Genomic DNA, 18,592 nt, shown 5'->3' with positions numbered 1-18,592 from the left:
ACTGTCCACCCTCCCTTGCCAAAGAAGTAAAAAGGGAGAACCCATCCCCTAGGCAACACGATACCCGACGCCCCGATCCTGCTGCCACCCGCTCAGGCTTGCATATACATGCAGTAAGAGCCAGCCCCTGCCCTACATGCGCACAACGAAACAGACAAAGGGTGGGAGAGATAAGAGGCCCAGAGAGGGGAAGCGACTTGCCCAAGGTACCAGCTGCTCAGTGGCAGACCCTGGAACAGAACCCACGTCTCCCAAGCTGTGGTCCAGTGCCCCATCCATTAGATCGCAAGGGCGCAGACAGAGAGAGGAGACAGAGGCTCAAGACAGCGCAGGAACATAAGAACGGCCGTACTGGGTCAGACCAAAGGTCCTTCTAGGCCAGTATCCTGTCTGCCGACAGTGGCCCAGAGAGGGTGGACCGAAGACAATGATCAAGCGATTTATCTCCTGCCATCTCGCTCCAACCTCTGACAAACAGAGGCCAAGGACACCATTTTATCCCCTGGCTAGTAGCCTTTTATGGACCTAACCTCCATGAAATTATCTAGCTTCTCTTTAAACTCTGTTATCGTCCTAGCCTTCACAGCCTCCTCTGGCAAGGAGTTCCACAAGACATATTAAGAGGCCCCAGTTCTTGGAGTGTTCCAAGCACCTGCCCTCTGGAAATCTGCCCCTTTGGGGTATCAGGTGAAGCACCAAGTCCTCAAGGTATCCCCCAAAACACTAGTCATTGTGGAAAGAGCCAGGGTTGGGAATGCCCGGGGTTAATCCGCAGCATGCTCCCCAGCAAAATGTCAGAGAGCGGACGTCACCGGCCCTGGCTGCTTACGGCTTGCTACAACCACAGCCCTGCTCCTGAAAGAGATGCAAGCGCAACGTCAGGTGCAATTATCCTGCAGCCACGGTTTAGTGGCACTTCAAGCACCATGCTAAGCTCTTATCCTGAGTGCGGGGGAGCTGGTCTATGACGCAGCGGTGGCCACCTCTCTCCCGGACATCCATTCCCACAGCCCAGACAGATCCAATGCAGATTAGCGAGCAGTATTAACGCTGAACTCTGGCCAGGCAGAAAGCTTTGAATATCGGCAGCCACAAGTTAAGTAGGGTCACCAAGCGGGCAATTCCGAATTCCTGTCTCTGAGCCAATGGCTTTCCAAAGCAAAGTGGCTGGATGCAAAGGGGGTTGTGAAATGGTACCAGGTTATTTTTTGGAAAAACAAATAAAGCAGCAGCTCGGAAAATAATCAGCGTCACCACAGGGGTTTCAATGACAGCAGGCTGCTCCCAGAGATAGAGAGAGCCAGCCTCGCTGGACACTGGAGGACAGAAAATTCTCTGCCTTTAACAAAGTTCCCATTGGCCTGGATGATTTCCTGCACGGAAAAAGGGATTTTAAGCAACTTATTCAAAGATATGCTCTAATTAGTCATCCATCATTAGGCTCACTGGCATCAGAGAACCAGCAAGCATAATCGGGTTAGTCATGAGTTCAATACTGTCCCATAACAAAGACGTCTAAACCCCTCCCCTTACGGCAATCCATGGGGGTACGTCTACACTACAAGGTTAGTTCGAATTAGCTTAGTTCGAATTAACTAATTCGAACTAAGTTAGTTTGAATTAATGGATCTAGACTAAAAAACTAGTTCGAATTAGCGTTTTGCTAATTCGAACTAGCATGTCCACATTAAGTGGACACTGAACCGGGCTTAAGGATGGCCGGAAGCAGTGCCGGCAGGGCATCAGAGGAGGACTTAGAGCGTGGAGCTGCTGTCTCAGGCTAGCCGAGGGCTGTGCTTAAAGGGTCCCGACCCCCACCCCGGACAGACAGTTCTCAGGGGTGCCCCGCTTGAAAACCAGTCCTGGCTTGGAGTGCCCGGAGTACCCACACTGGGCACATCACAGCACTCGGCCATCAGACCGGCTGCACTTGCCGCAGGCTGCCATCTGGGGAGAGGAGGCAATTGGGGGGCTGCAGGAGAGCTTCCACCCCCAGAAGCCCGCAGAGCCAGCCCAGTCCTCCCCATCGGGAGCTCGTACCCCATTCCTCCCTCACCTCCTTCCACTTACCCTCCCTAGCCCCCCTTCCTGATGTACAAAATAAAGGACAATTGTGTTCAAAAATAGAATCTGTCTTTATTGAACAAAACTGGGGGAGACTGGGAAAAGGAGGTGGGAGAGGGGAAGAGAGAGGGTGGGAGAGGGGAAGAGAGAGGGTGGGAGAGGGGAGAGCAACTACAATGATCAGGTGTTGGAAACAGGTCCCATGTGAAGAGAGGCTAAGGAGACTGGGACTTTTCAGCTTAGAAAAGAGGAGACGGAGGGGGGACAGGATAGAGGTCTCTAAAAGCAGGAGTTGGGTGGAGAGGGTGAATTAAGAAAAGTTCTTCATTAGTTCCCATAAAGAAGGACTAGAGGACACCAAAGGAAAGGAATGGGTAGCAGGCTTCAAACTAATAACAGAAAGTTGTTCTTCACAAAGCAAAGAGTCAACCTGTGGAACTCCTTGCTGCAGGAGGCTGTGAAGGCTAGAACTGGAACAGAGTTTAAAGAGAAGTGAGATCAAGTCATGGAGGTTGGGTCCATGGAGTGGTATTAGCCAGGGGGTAGGAGTGGTGTCCCTGCCCAAGGTTTGTGGAAGGCTGGAGAGGGATGGCACGAGACAAATGGCTTGGTCACTGTCTTCGGTCCATCCCCTCCAGGGTCCCTAGGGTTGGCCGCTGTCGGCAGACAGGCTACTGGGCTAGATGGACCTTTGGTCTGACCCAGGACGGCCATTGTAAGCTCAGGGCTCAGGGTCGGGGGTCTCAGTGGACCCCCTTGATTTTCATGCCAACCTGCTCCTGGGTGGCCAGGCTGGCAGCTCTCCTGCCCTAGACGGCCACTTTCCTGTGCCTAGTGCGGAGATCGTGGACGAGGTCCATGATGTCCGCACTAGCCCAGGCGGGTGCCCGCCTCTTGCGGTCCCGGGCAAGCTCCCGGGAGCTGCCAGCCTGGTCCCGGGAAGAGGGGGAGGGCTGGGGGGCATCGGGTGGCTGGCTCGAGCAGTGCCAGGTGCAGGGTCTGCTGGCTGGGTGCTGGCAGGCTTGCACCTGGCACGGGCACCGTAGCCAGCCCGTGCCCCTTTAAGGGGTCAGGGGCCGGGAGGGGGGCAGAAGAGTTTCCCTGGTGTTGGCCAGAGTGGCCACCAGGGAAACCTGGGGAGGGCTAGCCTCCCACTAGTTCGAATTAAGGGGCTACACACCCCTTAATTCGAACTAGTAAGTTCGAACTAGGCTTAATCCTCGTGGAATGAGGATTACCTAGTTCGAACTAAGCGCTCCGCTAGTTCGAATTAAGTTCGAACTAACGGAGCGCTAGTGTAGCACCTATGAAAGTTAGTTCGAACTAACGTCCGTTAGTTCGAACTAACTTTGTAGTGTTGACATACCCTGGGTGAGGATGCTGGCGAGCCGGCCAGACGGGACGATCCTAACAAAATCTATCTGGGACCTGCTTGAATCGCTCAGGCAAAGCGAGGGGACCACGTGGCTGACATCTCCGTGGACTGACTAATGCGCCCAGGCCTGGAGTAAAGCGCCAACTGGCGCCGGTTCACACGGACACCCGAGGCGATCCCTGGCCCGGCTTGGGATTTCACTCTGCGTGCGAGCTGGGTTTGGAGAGGAGAAAAGCAAAGAACTCGTTGAACTGGTTCTGGCCAGGGGACGTTCTAAATCTGGGATGGGCAAGCGAGAGGTGCGGGGGAACGGATCCCTTTCTCCACCACCGACGCAGCAAGGGGCGTGGTCTAAAGAGACCGGAGATTAGGGCTTAATTTTCTATTTACCAGCTGTTCCCGGCATGGGCCATGTTCTTATTCTGAGGCACTGGGCGCTGCACAGCAACACCCCGCGGGGACTTTTGTGCTTCTCGAGATCCACTTTACATGTCCCCACAATGTTGACAGCTCCCAGCTAACAAGGTCTGATGTGTTCAGGAAGGACGCAGGTCATGATACATCCCCTCCTCCCCTCCCCCGGCCTTCCCATCCCTCAGACAAAACAGAGACACTTCCTCTAGTACAGCGGGTCCCAAACTTTTCGGCATCACGCCCCCTTTTTGATTTGATTTTGAGAACTCCCCCTCCCCCCCAAAAATAGCAGCAAAACTTGGGGTGGAATTGATGCGGGGGTGTGGCTGGGTCGCCTGGCGCGCCCCCCCGGAATGTCTTCACGCCCCCCAGTTTGGGAACCCACGCTCTAGTAAGTGAAATCTGAGACAAACACGCAGAAGAGACACAGGCTGGTGCTTAAAAGCCCTGGACTGGGATTCCCACAGGAGCTGGATTCACACCTTTGCTCTGCTAATGATTTCCTGTGTGAGCGTAGGGAAGCCACTCCTCTCTGGGTCTGCTGATGGGGAGCCGGGGAAAGGGGGCAGCTGCCCCCTCTGTCTGGCCATTCAGAAGGAGCCTCCAGCCGTTGCCACCACAGCACCAGAGCCCTTTAAATCTCCGCCGGAGCACGGGCCTGGGTGTTCCGCACGGCTCTGAGGGCTGCCTGGTGGCGGGGAGGGAGAGCCGGTGTGGTGCTCCAGCTCCGCCCCCTAGTCTGAGGCTCCGCCCCTTCCAGGAGCACAGAGCTGGCCCCCACCCACCTTGTCCAAGGGCCCGGCAAGTCGATTGCTCCTCCTGCCCGCCCCGCTCTATGTTCATTTCTCCATATGTAAAATGAGGATCATTCTTCTTGGCTGTGTCTGGTTACTACGTGCGTGGTAGGCCAAGCACGACAGAGCCCCAATTTTAGCTGGCACCTCTGGGCTGATATAAATAATACAAGTTCACAACTGGCTTTTCCCGTTCAGTGTCCTCTTCTCCCCTACAGCCTTCAGTGTAGTCTGCCGAAGAAGAAGGGGGAAACGTACTGGATTTCCCCCCCCCCCCGCAAGAGTTACGCAATTTCAGCTAAATTCATTAAGCATGAAACCGACGTGCTTTGTGAAATGCACCAAATTCCCCCAATCTGATTAAGTCGAAAGCTGACAGTTTATTTGTTACCTAACCTCCTCTGAAAAGCAGAGCATGCTGGGGTACAGAAAATCATTGCGACTCCCCTGAAACATCTAGGACATGGGTTCCCAAACTGGGGGCCTGAAGAAATTGCAGGAGGGGTGCGAGGCAACCCAGCCTCTGTCCCCCACTCCCATCTAGTTTTGCTGCCCTAGTCAGTTTCTTTTTTTGGGGCTCAACAAGCTTTGCTGCTATTTTTGGGGGGGGGGGAGGAGGGGAGAGGGCATAAGGATTTTTCAAAAAAAATCAAAAAGGGGGCATAATGCCAAAAAGTTTGGGAACCACTTATCTAGGGGGATAACCCCACCTCCACCAGGTCTCTCATTCCCCACAAGAGGCCGTAGGGAAGTCACTAAAATGAGAGAAGTTAATATTAGCCAACTTCTTATGAACTCCTTCCTTTCATATCACCACATCACCGACTGCAGCAATGTATAGAAAATGGAAATCTCTCGGATTCCAGATGAATTTTGTCTTAATCTTAGCGTACATCTACACAGCAACATTATTTTGAAATAACTAGTATTATTTCGGAATAACTTGGTCCGTGTCTATACAGTAGGCAGTTATTTCAAAATAATGTCAAAATACTGTCAAGCTGGAGGACTTCTAACTCCGACTCCTGTAACCCTCAGGCTACGTCTACACTGGCCCCTTTTCCGGAAGGGGCATGTTAATTTCAGCTATCGTAATAGGGAAATGCGCGGGGGATTTAAATATCCCCCGCGGCATTTAAATAAAAATGTCCGCTGCTTTTTTCCGGCTTTTAGAAAAGCCGGAAAAGAGCGTCTACACTGGCCCCGATCCTCCGGAAAAAGTGCCCTTTTCCGAAGGATCTTATTCCTACTTTGAAGGAGGAATAAGATCCTCCGGAAAAGGGCTTTTTTTCCGGAGGATCGGGGCCAGTGTAGACGCTCTTTTCCGGCTTTTCTAAAAGCCGGAAAAAAGCGGCGGACATTTTTATTTAAATGCCGCGGGGGATATTTAAATCCCCCGCGCATTTCCCTATTACGATAGCTGAAATTAACATGCCCCTTCCGGAAAAGGGGCCAGTGTAGACGTAGCCTCATTGTACGAGGAGTAAGGGAAGTCGGCAGAAGAGCGCTGTATTTCGAAATAAGTGTTGTGTCGATGCTCCCTATTTCAAAATAAGCTACACAATTGACGTAGCTCAATTTGCGTAGCTTATTTTCTGTTAAGCCCTGCTGTGAAGATGCACCCTTAGGCTGTGTCTACATTGGCAAGATTTTGCGCAAAAGCAATTGCTTTTGCGCAAAAACATGCTGCCTGTCTACACTGGCGGGGAGTTCTTGCGCAAGAACACTGACGTTCTACTGTGTGAAATCAGGGCTTCTTGCACAAGAACTATGATGCTCCCGCTCAGGAATAAGCCCTCTTGCACAACTGTTCTTGTGCAAGAGGCCAGTGTAGACAGGCAACGTGAATTTCTTGCACAAGAAAGCCCGATGGCTAAAATGGCTAGTGGAGCTTTATTGCACAAGAGAGCGTCTACACTGGCACGGATGCTTTTGCGCAAAAGCACATGCCGGTGTAGACGCTCTCTTGCGCAAATACTTTAACACAAAAACTCTTGCGTGAAAAGTATTTGCGCAAAATCTTGCCAATGTAGCCGTAGCCGTAGTGTTTTCTATAAAGCCCATCACTGGATTTATTAAGGACATTTTATCAATCAGTGATCCCCTTTGATATTTCTCTCCTCTTTGTGATGAAGCAAAGGGTTAAGGGATCGATCAACTACCCACTGAAACCAAGCGAACACTAACGTCGGTGTTGGATCTGATCCCAAGTGGAATGTAAGGATCACACAAAAACTTCATGTCTTCGCCCTGCGTTCCTAGGCAAACGAGAGCTGATAATTGAGTAGCTAGCTCTCTGCTTTGCTCACCGTAATACCGCAGGGAGTAGGGTGAGTTTCTCATAGGGAGGAAAATAAATCAATTTAGTACAGTAGCACTTTGGATAAAAATGGCAGAGCTGCAACGTTTCAACCATTCCCTGGTTAATCTGGGGCTACCAACCATCGGGAAAGGCTCCCCGTGCAAACAACACGGGAAAGGAAATGACACACAGAGGTTACGTCGCACCAGAAGCCCGGGGAAGCGAAAGCAAGGCCACAAGGCAGAACGGTGAATAGGATACGTGTCTTTCAATGATGCCTCGAAGAGGAAGCGTAGGTTTTCTCACAGAAGTTCTCTGCACCCACTCAAGTGTCCCACCCTTTCCAGGAGCCCTTCCCTCCACCGCTGTTCCAAGTAGCGGTCCAAGCAGTGTACGATCTAGCCTCGCATCTCCCTGCAGACCATGGGGTTCGGAGAGATCTCAGGGAAGTCAGGTGGGTCAGCGCTGAGACCAGGACACCCCACGGCAAGCTAGCGCGGGGCTGTCTACCCGGGCTGGGCAGCTCACTCGCAGCGGTAAGGCCAACCCACCTTTGGAAACCAGCTGTTCCAGAAACGTAATGCATCTGCACCAACAGCCTTTCCTGCCCATCTGCCCCATGGCCCGCCCTCCCCCCCTACGCAGAACCACATGGGTCTCACCTGGCTGTGCTCTCTCGCCCGGACGCTGGTGTTTCGGGTGGGGCGGGCTCAGCTGCCACCTGAAAGAGATTGTATCAGCTTGGTCCTTTGGGAGGCCGTGGCCGGTGGAAAAGAGACCACGGGCCACTGCGTTCCCCATCGCAGAGATGCCGCTCAACGAGAACCGTGTGCACAGCGCCCGACTGATTCCCCGCCCCTACAGCCATGTGGGCCCTTGCAACTCTCAGGCAGGCCGACGTTTCCATCCAAGGGACCTCACAAATCCACCCCCCGAGCAGCCCTGCTAGGCCGCCCCGAGTTCCCAGGTGGACGATGCTGGGTTGATGGAAGAATTCTTCCAGCGACCTCGCCCCCATCTCTCAGGGAGGTGGGTTATCTACCCTGAGAGGTGCCCCTCTTCCGGGAGGTGTAGATGGTTTCTAGGCTGGGGGCTGCAGCAGCGCAGCTGTGCCTTTGTTGCGTTTCATAGAACAGGACGCTAGAACTGGAAGGGACCTCGAGAGGTCATCAAGACCAGTCCCCTGCCGTCACAGCAGGACCAAATACTGTCTAGACCATCCCTGACAGGTGTCTGCCCAACCTGCTCTTAAATATCTCCAGAGATGGAGATTCCACAACCTCCCTGGGCAACTTATTCCAGTGTTTAACCACCCTGACAGGTAGGAAGTTTTTCCTAATGTCCAACCCAAACCTCCCTTGCTGCAGTTGAAGCCCATTGCTTCTTGTCCTATTCTCAGAGGCCAAGGAGAACAATTTTTGTTTCTTCTTTGTAACACCCTTTTAGGTGCTTGAAAATCGCTATTATGTCCCCCTCTAAGCCTTCTCTTTCCCAAACTCAACAAGCCCAGTTCTTTCAGCCTTCCTTCACAGCTCAGGTTTTCTCGACCTTTCATCATTTTTGTTGCTCTTCTCTCGACCTTCTCCAATTTCTCCACATCTTTCTTGAAATGCGGTGCCCAGAACTGGACACAATACTCCAGCTGAGGTCTAATCAGTGTAGAGCAGAGTAGAAGCATGACTTCTCGTGTCTTGCTCACAACACTCTGGTGAATGCAGCCCAGAATCACGTTTGCTTTTTTTTTTTTTTTTGCAACAGTGTCCCACTATTGACTCCTTGTGGTCCACTCTGACCCCTAGATCCCTTTCCGCAGGGCTCCTGTCTGAAGGGTGGGCAAGCCCCAAGTGGTCACACTTTCAGATTAACACGCTGCCTTCAGTGGACACACTCACGAAGCTTTTACCCGACTGGCTTTGGAACCCAGTGCTGCACCAAATGCAGCTCTAATTATTCCACCCTGCGCAGCTCAGCCTTTTGCAAGCACAGGGCATGTTTACTCTACCCGATGCAAGCAGCCAGCCTGGGATGCGGCTGGGGCGCTAGAGGGGATGCTGATGCAGCAAGAAAAATCTCGTGGCACAAGGGGGCGGGGTCCGAGGTTTCCCTAGTCTTTGCGATCACTACACTCTGCCGTGGGCTGCCCAACGTATGCTCCTCCTGGAGGTGTCTCAGCCCTTCAGCTGGCTGCCCAGCCCCGCTCTCGAGGGAACCAGACACCTCACCCTCCAACTACAGCCAGAAACTGCCGTTGCCCGCTACCGCCACACCAAAGAAGAGGATCAGCACGCCAGGGCAACACGAGCAGAAGGTAGGGTGTGTTAGCCATGGCGATACAGCTTTCAGGCCTGGGTCTCTGCTCCAGAGAGTGTTTGGGGCTGTGTTCCCCTGTCTGACTTTTGATATTCTTTTATCCTTACTAACCTGTGTGGACAAAGACCACAGACCCTGGCTGTTGCACATGCCCACAACTAGACGGGGTTTTTTACATAATGAGGAAAGAGTAGGAATAGAAAGAGAAGGAATAGAGCTAAGGAGCTGCTGGATACGGTGGGCATTTGATATATGAATGCACAATTCCTCTCACAATCCTAGATACTAAAATGGGAAGGGAACTCAAGAGGTCATCAAGTCCAGCTTCCTGCCCTCATGGCAGGACCAAGCACCGTCTAGATCATCCCTGACAGGTGTCTGTCCAACCTGCTCTTAAATATCTGCAGAGATGGAGATTTTCCCAGGCAATGTATCCCAGGCTACGTCTAGACTGGCATGATTTTCCGCAAATGCTTTTAACGGAAAAGTTTTCCGTTAAAAACATTTGCGGAAAAGAGCATCTAGATCGGCAGGACGCTTTTCCGCAAAAGCACTTTTTTGTGGAAAAGCGTCCGTAGCCAATCTAGATGCGCTTTTGCGCAAAAAAGCCCCGATCGGCATTTTTGCGATCGGGGCTTTTTTGCGCAAAACAAATCTGAACTGGTCTACACTGGCCCTTTTGCGCAAAAGCTTTTGCCCGAACGGGAGCAGCATAGTATTTCCGCAAGAAGCACTGATTTATTACATGAGATCATCAGTGTTCCTGCAAAAGCGACGAGGAGTCCTGTGGCACCTTATAGACTAACTGAAGTGTAGGAGCATAAACTTTCGTGGGCAAAGACCCACTTCGTCAGATGCATGTGCCCACGAAAGCTTATGCTCCTACACTTCAGTTAGTCTATAAGGTGCCACAGGACTCCTCGTCGCTTTTGCAGATTCAGACTAACACGGCTACCCCTCTGATACTAGTGTTCCTGCAGAAATTCAAGCGGCCAGTGTAGACAGCTGGCAGGTTTTTCCGCAAAAGCAGCTGCTTTTGCGGAAAAACTTGCCAGTCTAGACACAGCCCAAGTGTTTAACCACCCTGACAGGTAGGAAGTTTTTCCTTGTATCCAATCTAAACCCCCCCGCTGCAGTTTAAGCCCATTGCTTCTTATCCTTGACTTCCTGGATTTTCCATGCAAGTCTCCCTCTGAGCACAGACCAGTTCTCAGCCTCACCCTGCTAAACCCAAGACCACAGCTCTGGGGGATGCGACTCCATGCCCTTCATGTGACGTACTCCATCCCTAGTGCATTGTGGGCGCTCTGTGCGTGCAGGGGCGGCCCTAGACTAGCTGCCAGCGACTGGCGCTGTAGGCGAACCATGCAATCGGCGCCCCCACCTCCAAACCCCTCGATGATACTGCACCACCATTTGGTGCCCCATTTAACTTGGCCCCCTAGGTGACCGCCTAGTTCGCCTATATGGACGGGCCGCCCTTGTGTGCGTGTGTATAAACACACTGTCCTCCGGCTGCTGCCAGCTTTGCGTTGGGAACATCGCGCTTCGCCCCTCACTCTCACGCTGAGGGTCTCTCTAGAGCCGGGTTAAGAGTCAGGAGGAGGGGAAGGGATCGCAGCCGGCGCGGGGTTCCCAAAGCCTTTGAGACGTACCTGCCTTTCCTTGGCCTTTTCCTCTTCCGGAGCTTTCGACGCGGCTTCCAACTTTTGGCGAGAGGCCTCATTCTCAGCCGCCTCTTGCTTGAGAGAGCTTCTTAGCAAAAACCGACAGACAGAATGACAGGAAAGCGGGTGTGCCCGGCCGGCCCGTTTGCAAAAACGCGTGAACCAACGAGGCAGCAAAACCCATTTCTGTTCTCTCCCCAAAGACCTAGCGCGAGGTGAGCCACCTTGCGGCCCATCGGGAGCCTGCGAGACGTTGTGTTTACCGACGCCCAGAGGCAGGGCTGCCAGATTCCGCAGGCTTGTCGTGTTTTTCCTCCCGGTGTTACGAAAACGACACTCAGGTGAAGCCAGGGCACATGAGGGGAGGTGGGCGCTGGCTGCACACAGCACTGTTTGGGAGAGCCGAGCACTCCCTCTGCCTCCAAAGCGCTGTCGTGGTGCCATCGGCCCACCCCGCACATTCTAGCTACGCCAGCGCCGCGAGCAGAACGACCCCATCCCGGGAGACCGTCTCGGTTGTGACAATCTTGCGGCCCACGGGAATGAAGAAGGCCCCCTCGCTAGCCTGGGTTGCCCATCGCTGATCTATCAGCTTTTCTGCTCATTCACCACATTAAAGTTTAGGACCCTCCGGAGCCGGGCTAACATCCTCTTCAAAAGAAACATAAGAACGGCCAGACTGGGTCAGACCAAAGGTCCATCTAGCCCAGTGTCCTGTCTGCCCACAGTGGCCAGCACCAGGTGCCCCAGAGGGAGGGAACACAACAGGGAATCCTCACGTGATCCCTCTCCTGTCACCCACTTCCAGAGAAACAGAGGCTAGGGACACCATTCCTACCCATCCTGGCTAATAGCCATTGATGGATCTAACCTTCCTGAATCTATCTAGCTCTTTTTTGAACCCTGTTAAAGTTCTAGCCTTCACCACATCCTCTGGCGAGGAGTTCCACAGGTTGACTGTGCGCTGTGTGAAGAAAAACTTCCTTTGGTTTGTTTTCAACCTGCTGCCCATTCATTTCATTTGGTGACCCCGCCTCTCATCACTAATCCGCACAAATTTTCAGGAGAACTACCCCTGCCATTAGCCACAGGACGGGACATTTTCTGGCAGGGCTTGGGGAGCAGGGCTGGTCGCTCCTTGACACAAGGAGGGGGAAAAGCTGGCATCCCCCCCAATGTCGGAGGGCTCCAATCCAGCTAAGATCCAGCAGCAATGACACGGGTTCAAGCCTAGCCCCAGTGGAAAAGTCATTCGCATCCCGGAATCCACCATAACATTCAGCACAGCTCGCAGTCTTCTGCTCCAGAGAAAGCAACGCTTGACACCAGCGGTTCTCAGACGACGGGGCAGCTCAACCCCCTTCTGACAGCAAACATTACTGCAGGACCCGGGAGGGGGACGGGGGGGGGAACACGCCTGAGCCCGGCCACCAGGTGGGAGGCCCCAAAGCCAAAGGCTTCTGGCCTGTCACTTGAGTCCTGCCCCTGCAAGTCTAACACCAGCCCCGATGGCCACTTTGGGGTCCCGACCCACAGTCTGGGAACTGATAGGTTAGACCTCGGGCACTGGAACGGCAGGGGGTGAAGAGGACGGGACCAAGTCCAGACCGGAGAGCACCGAGGCAGCTTCCTAGCAAACCCGCCGTTCTGCGGCTCTAACGGGCCACCGAGGCAAGGGAGTGGGCCCTCCCTCCGCCCAGTGGGCCACAGGATTGAAATGGTGAAGTGGGTAAACTGAGGCCCGCACATCCCTTCGCTGCCCCCTCCCCCGACCCCTCACTGTGCGAGAGGTGGAGGGGGAGGGGCGCCCCGTCCACACACAGGACCACACCGGGCCCACAGCTTGCACTCCCCTGTTCCAGTTGCTCCATCTCCCCCTCCCTCCCGGAGGATGTCCCGGCAAGTGAATTAAAAGACAAAAGTTACCTGCTGATGACGTTTTCTTGAAGCGGCTTCTCCTTGGCTCGCGGCTGCTTCTTTTTCTCTTTCAGCGCCGGGGGCTACATGTCGGAAGCAACAGCACGGAAACAACACCCGGTGGGGAAGGGCAGCGTGTGTCCGGAGTTCAAACGCTGCCGCTTCCCCGCAAAGAGAGGCAGAACAGAGGGGCAATGTCCTCCCTCCAGACTACAGGAGGGGTCCCGGCTATTCAGCTCGTCAAGGAGCAGGCTAAGGGGGAGGGGTGTTTACAGGCTCTAAGTACCCACATCCCGGGCACATTTTTGATCCAGATTGGCAGGGGTTCGAAGAGATCGGCTCCCGCGCCAACAGGAAGGACGAGGGGATCGCCAGGGTCTCTTCTGGCCTTACAACTGATCCGTCGATGGAGGGGCACAAGGCGGCCCTGGAGAGAAAGGCCCGAATGTGGAGAGTCTCCAAGCCCTCTCCAGAAGTAATGCAAAGTCTCAGCCCGGCTGGCTTGAAGCTTTATCCCCATTTTACAGAGAAGGGAACTGAGCCCCGCAAGCTCAGGGCCCACTTCCCAGAAGCGCTGTGCACCCAAAACTCTAGGCCGCGGGTTCCAAACGACGGGTCGTGACCCAGCACTGGCGGGTGGAATGGCGGCACCGGGGCTCGTTACAGAAGGGGGTCAAGTGACTAGTTGGGGGGCTAAGGCAGCTCCCTGCCTGTCCTGGCAGCACAGACCGCGCTGCACCCCAGAAGCAGGCCCAACTTCTAGGTGGGGGAAGCGCACAGGACTCCACGCACTGCCCCAGCCCCACACTTCTATTGGCTGGGAACCTGCTGTGGGCTGCTTCTGGGGCGCAGGAGAGGCAGGAAGCTGCCTTAGCCCCTGCTCCCCCCTCCCCGCTGCCCGGGAGCCAATCAACCCCCTCCTGTCCCAGCTCTGACCCCTCCCCCAAGCCAGAGCCCCCTCCTGCACCCCAAAGCTCCATCCTCAGCCCCAAGGAGCCCCCACTCCAGTCAAATGATGTTGGGTCGCGGCATCAATGATTTTCTTCAGCTAGGTCATGAGGAAAAAAGGTTTGAAACCCCGCTGCTCCAGCTGACGCCAACAGACTCAGAACACCCAGCTCCCGGCTGTCACCCTCACCAAAATCACACCGCCGGGTCAGAGACAGAACCCGGGATCCTCCAAGTCCCCTGCTCTAACCACTAAGCCACGCTCCCTCCCACAGCAGGGAGAGTGAGTTTTTGAGTCCATCGTTTAATGCTCCCTGCCACATTCTAAAGCTGAAAAAACCAACAGATTGAAAGCACCTGTACGGACTCCCAACCCTCACGGTGCCCCACGAGACAGGGCAGACACCCCCTGCTGCAGAAGAGAAACTGAGGCACGGAGCCACTAAGTGACATGCTCAAGGTCTGACAGCTGAAAACACAGTCTGGGAGAAACAACCTTTCCCAGACAGATGAGTAGGCAAAGAGCAGAAGCTTCTTTTATAAAAGCAGGCAGACCGTCGCTTCTTGCTTGAAAGGCCAACTCCCTCCTACCTGGTCCTTTCGCTGGGCTTCCTCCCACGGGCTGGTCAGAGCCCCTGCTCTTGGTTTCTTCTCCTTCTCTTCTCCCGTCTGCTCTGGGACATTCTTCCTTTTCCTTGAAAAAGGAAAGAAAAACTCTGGCTATGTCTACACTGGCGGGTTCTTGCACAAGAACATCTTGAGCAAGGGTTCTTGTGCCAGAAGTCTTGCACAAGAACACGTTCACACTGCCACGTGCGAGATGTGCTTTCACGCAAGAGCATCCACGGCCGTGTGGACGCTCTCTTGCACAAGAAAGCTCGGATGGCCATTTTAGCTACAGGGCTTTCTTGCACAAGAAACACCTGCCGCATGTCCGCATTGCCTTCTTGCGCAAGAGCTGTTTTTTACACTAGTGAAAAAAAAAGAGCGTAGCTCTTGCGCAAGAAGCCCTCTCTTACCACGCCGTACTGTAAATCTTCTTGCGCAAGAGCGGGCGGGTAGTGTGGACGGTCTGCGGGTTCTTGCGCAAGAACCCGCCAGAGTAGATACAGCCTGTGTGTGATGGGGAAGCACCCAGTGGAGTTAGGTTCCTCGTGGTTAAGGCCACCAGCTAACACCACACCCCCCTTACAGCCCGCTCTATTAGCCTCGTTCAGCACGGCCCCTTTAATTGACAAGGTTTCTTTCTCTCTTTCCGCCCCCTTCTCCCCTCTCTTTCTGCTATTCATTTGCTACTCTGGACCCCTTGCTCCATTCATCGGAGGAAGTGGGCTGTGCGCACGAACGCTCATGAGACCCACGACGTGGTTTCTTTGTCTCTAAGGTGCTGCGGGGCCGCTCGCTGTCGTTTAAGTTTCTCTCAGTTGCAGACTAACACGGCTCCCTCCTCTGAGACCTCACCCTGAGTTACTGGCCTTCCTAGTTTGGAGTGAGTAAGGCAATGGAATGATCCTATTGCAGGCATGTCCAAAGTCCGGCCCGTGTTCTGGTTTAATACGGCCCCACAGGTAATTTGGCAATATCTATCTTTTATGGCCCCCAACGAATCCATATGTATTGAGATGAATACATTGTAAAATCTCAGTTAATGTCAGTTGGTCTAAATCCGTTATAAATATATTTGGACACAACATGTATACTTGGTGTTATGTTCCTGTTCGTATTTTTTGAACTTAAAAGTTGACAGACAATCTTTATTACCAATAATATGTAATGTACTTTACAATGTTCCTGACATATATTTCAGCTGCCTGGATTTTTTTTTCATCTGGCCTTCAGATATGAAAGGCAGAGTGATTTAACACCTGTTTAGATTGGTCATCCATGTGACGAAATGAAAAGTATGCCGTTTGCAATAAACTTTGCATAAAATAGTTAATTTGCATTTAATTTGAATGGTTCAAAGAATGTCAGGCAAAATGGTCGGCCCTCACGCATGTTCACTTCATCAAATCTGGCCCTCTTTGAAAAAAGTTTGGACACCCCTGTCCTATTGCAACTGCAGCTGAGTTCCCTGGGGCTATTTTCTACAGTGCATAGACGGCAACTCAATATCTACCCCATCACTGCACCGCGGGTAACAGCAAAAATGCAAATAAAACCCTGATCTTGTTTCTGAGCTGCGCTAAACTACCAGCCGACACGCTGGCACAGGCTGTGTTTAGGAGTCCAGCCCCAGAATACAAGCCTGCTTGACAAAGCCCTGGTTGGGTTGATTGCCTAGAGCAGGGGGCTGGATGTGATGACCTCCTGAGGTCTCTTCCAGCTCTATGGCGTCTATGAATTCCTCCTTCTCTTCTCCTGTGGAACTCCTTGCTGGAGGAGGCTGTGAAGGCCATGACGTTAACAGGGTTAAAATAAGAGCTAGATACATTCCGGGAGGTGAGGTCCATTAATGGCTATTAGCCAGGATGGGGAGGAATGGTGTCCCCAGCCTCCGTTTGTCAGAAACTGCGAATTGGTGACAGGGGAGGGATCGCTTGATAATTCCCTGCTCTGTTCACTCCCTCTGGGGCACCTGGCATTGGCCTCTATGGGCAGGCAGGACACCGAGCTGGATGGACCCAGTGTGGCCGTTCTGATGTTCGTACGCTCTCCCCTGTGCCTTGGGATCAGGCCCCATTCGTGGTTTCAAGAGAGGACAATGCCTCTGAGGAATTGCTCTCAACGGTTCTGGCATTCGTCCCGTCTCCTCGGGATGCGCCAGCCAGGCTGACACAGCCAGAGCAGGGCTGGAAGCAACTAGTCGCCGATTCCATCAGCAAATGCCTATCGGATAGTCCAGTAAAGACTCGACCAGCCACTCCCCCACCCCTTGCTGCCTCTATCAGAGAGAGGCAGCAAGTGGGGGCGGGGAGAAGCAGGAGCCGGTGCTGGGGGGGAACCAGTAAAGCCAGTTCCCCCCAGGACCGTCCCTGCAGGGGAGGCAGCAGCACGAGCCAGGACTGCTTCAGGACAGGCGCTTGAACATTTCAAACCAGAAGTGCTGCAGAGAGCGGGAGGCGAGGGGGGACTCGAGCAGGACCCGCTTGCCCCGTGCTCCCTGCAGCGGCTCCCCATGCTGCCTCTATGAGAGGCAGCAAGGGGGGGAACAGGAGCCGATGGGGGGAGCCAGTTTAAAAGCTGGTGCCCCCCCCCCCCACCGTCACCGGGGTGCCACCTGCTCCCCCCCGTTGCCTGTATCAGAGGCAGCTGGGGGGGGGGGGGGAGGGGGAATGAGGACACTGCTGCAAGCCCATCCACAGGGGTCCCAGCAGGGAACTGGGGACCCCGGCGACGGGGGCTGTTGCCACCAAGCAACCGCAGGGCTGGCTGCCACGACCGAGCAGTCCCAGCGTGTGCTGAGCCCTTCAAACGCAGAGCCACAGCACGGGTGGCTCCCGGAGCCCGACAGCTCAGTCCCGGCTCAAGTCAGCTCCTGGAGCTACCCCCGGCGCGGCTCTGCAGAGGCGCTTACCGACTAACGGTACAGTCGATACGCTCATCGCATTTTACCAGCCGTAAGCCAGGCCACACGCAACCCCTAACTCCCCGGAGCCATTTCAGCAAGACGTCTCTGGTCAAAATGTCTCCTCCATCTTGGACAGGGGCCCTGGAGCTGTTTTTAGGGGGGGCCTCCAAACCCGTTTGCATCTCCCGCCGCCCCAGGCCTGGGTCACACCGAGGGCTGCCCAATCCCCCACGCCGGACGAACCAGAGGCCCTTACCCTACATGGCATCCCGTCCGTCTGGTCAGGGCGAGTTGACAGCCGTAGCCACAGCTGGAGGCAGCGGCAGAGCCCCAGGTGTGCGGCAGGACCCAGATCGGCTGTGCCGCCTCGAGGGCGGGTGCCCTGGGCCCCAGGGACGGAAGCTGCAGAACTTCCAGGGGGTGCCAAAGCCGGTGGGGCCGGCAGGCTCCTGGAGTGGAGGGGCTGGCCGGAGGCTGGGGCTGGCAGAGGCCAGCTCCCGGGCACGGAGAAGCCGGTTGGAAAACCCGGGGGCACCTCTACTTTCCACGCCTATGATCCTGGATGGCCTCATTAGCACAATACCCGAGTAGCTCCCCAGCCTTAATCCTCACCAAACCCCCGGGATACCGACGGGACTATGCCCCTCAACCCCCTGGCGTGGGCCACTGTCGGCAGACAGGATGCTGGGTTGGATGAACCTTTGATCTGACCCGGGGTGGCCGCTCTTATGTTCTGTTTTAAACAGGTGGGTAACTGAGCCCCGGAGACACGCAGCTGCTAAAAACTGCCGGGTAGCCAGAGTGCCACGGGCGGTGGGACAGGCCAGCATCCAAGCACGTACCTAGGTTTCTCAAATAGCATCCTGCTTGGGGCGGGTAGCCCCTCCGGCCACCCACACCTCACTGCTGCGTTTAGCACCCCACGTACGTCTAGCTGAGATGGCGGTTTTAGCTCCCGCTGCAATGCGGACACATCCTAAGTGACTGGCCCAAGGTTACACCTTAAGTCTGTGTCACAGCCGGGAACTGCACCATTAGAGTCCCAGGCTAATCCCGGACCCACTGGACCTTCCTTGCTGGTGTTACAAGCAAGCATCCACACGGTTTGTTGCTGGAAAGCCCCTTACAAACTGTGTCTTTGCTGATAACAGCAGATGCTCGTCACTGGTCGGGAAGATACGACCAGCTGTATCCAGGTATCTCTCATGCTAGCAGAGCAAAAAAATGTGGGAGGGCGGGGGGGTTTGGTGAAACTGCTCCATGTGAGGAACAATGAAGAGTCACAGAATT

Source organism: Pelodiscus sinensis, chromosome 2 (assembly GCF_049634645.1).
Source record: "Pelodiscus sinensis isolate JC-2024 chromosome 2, ASM4963464v1, whole genome shotgun sequence".
NCBI lineage: Eukaryota > Metazoa > Chordata > Testudines > Trionychidae > Pelodiscus > Pelodiscus sinensis.
This window is presented reverse-complemented; position numbering follows the sequence as displayed.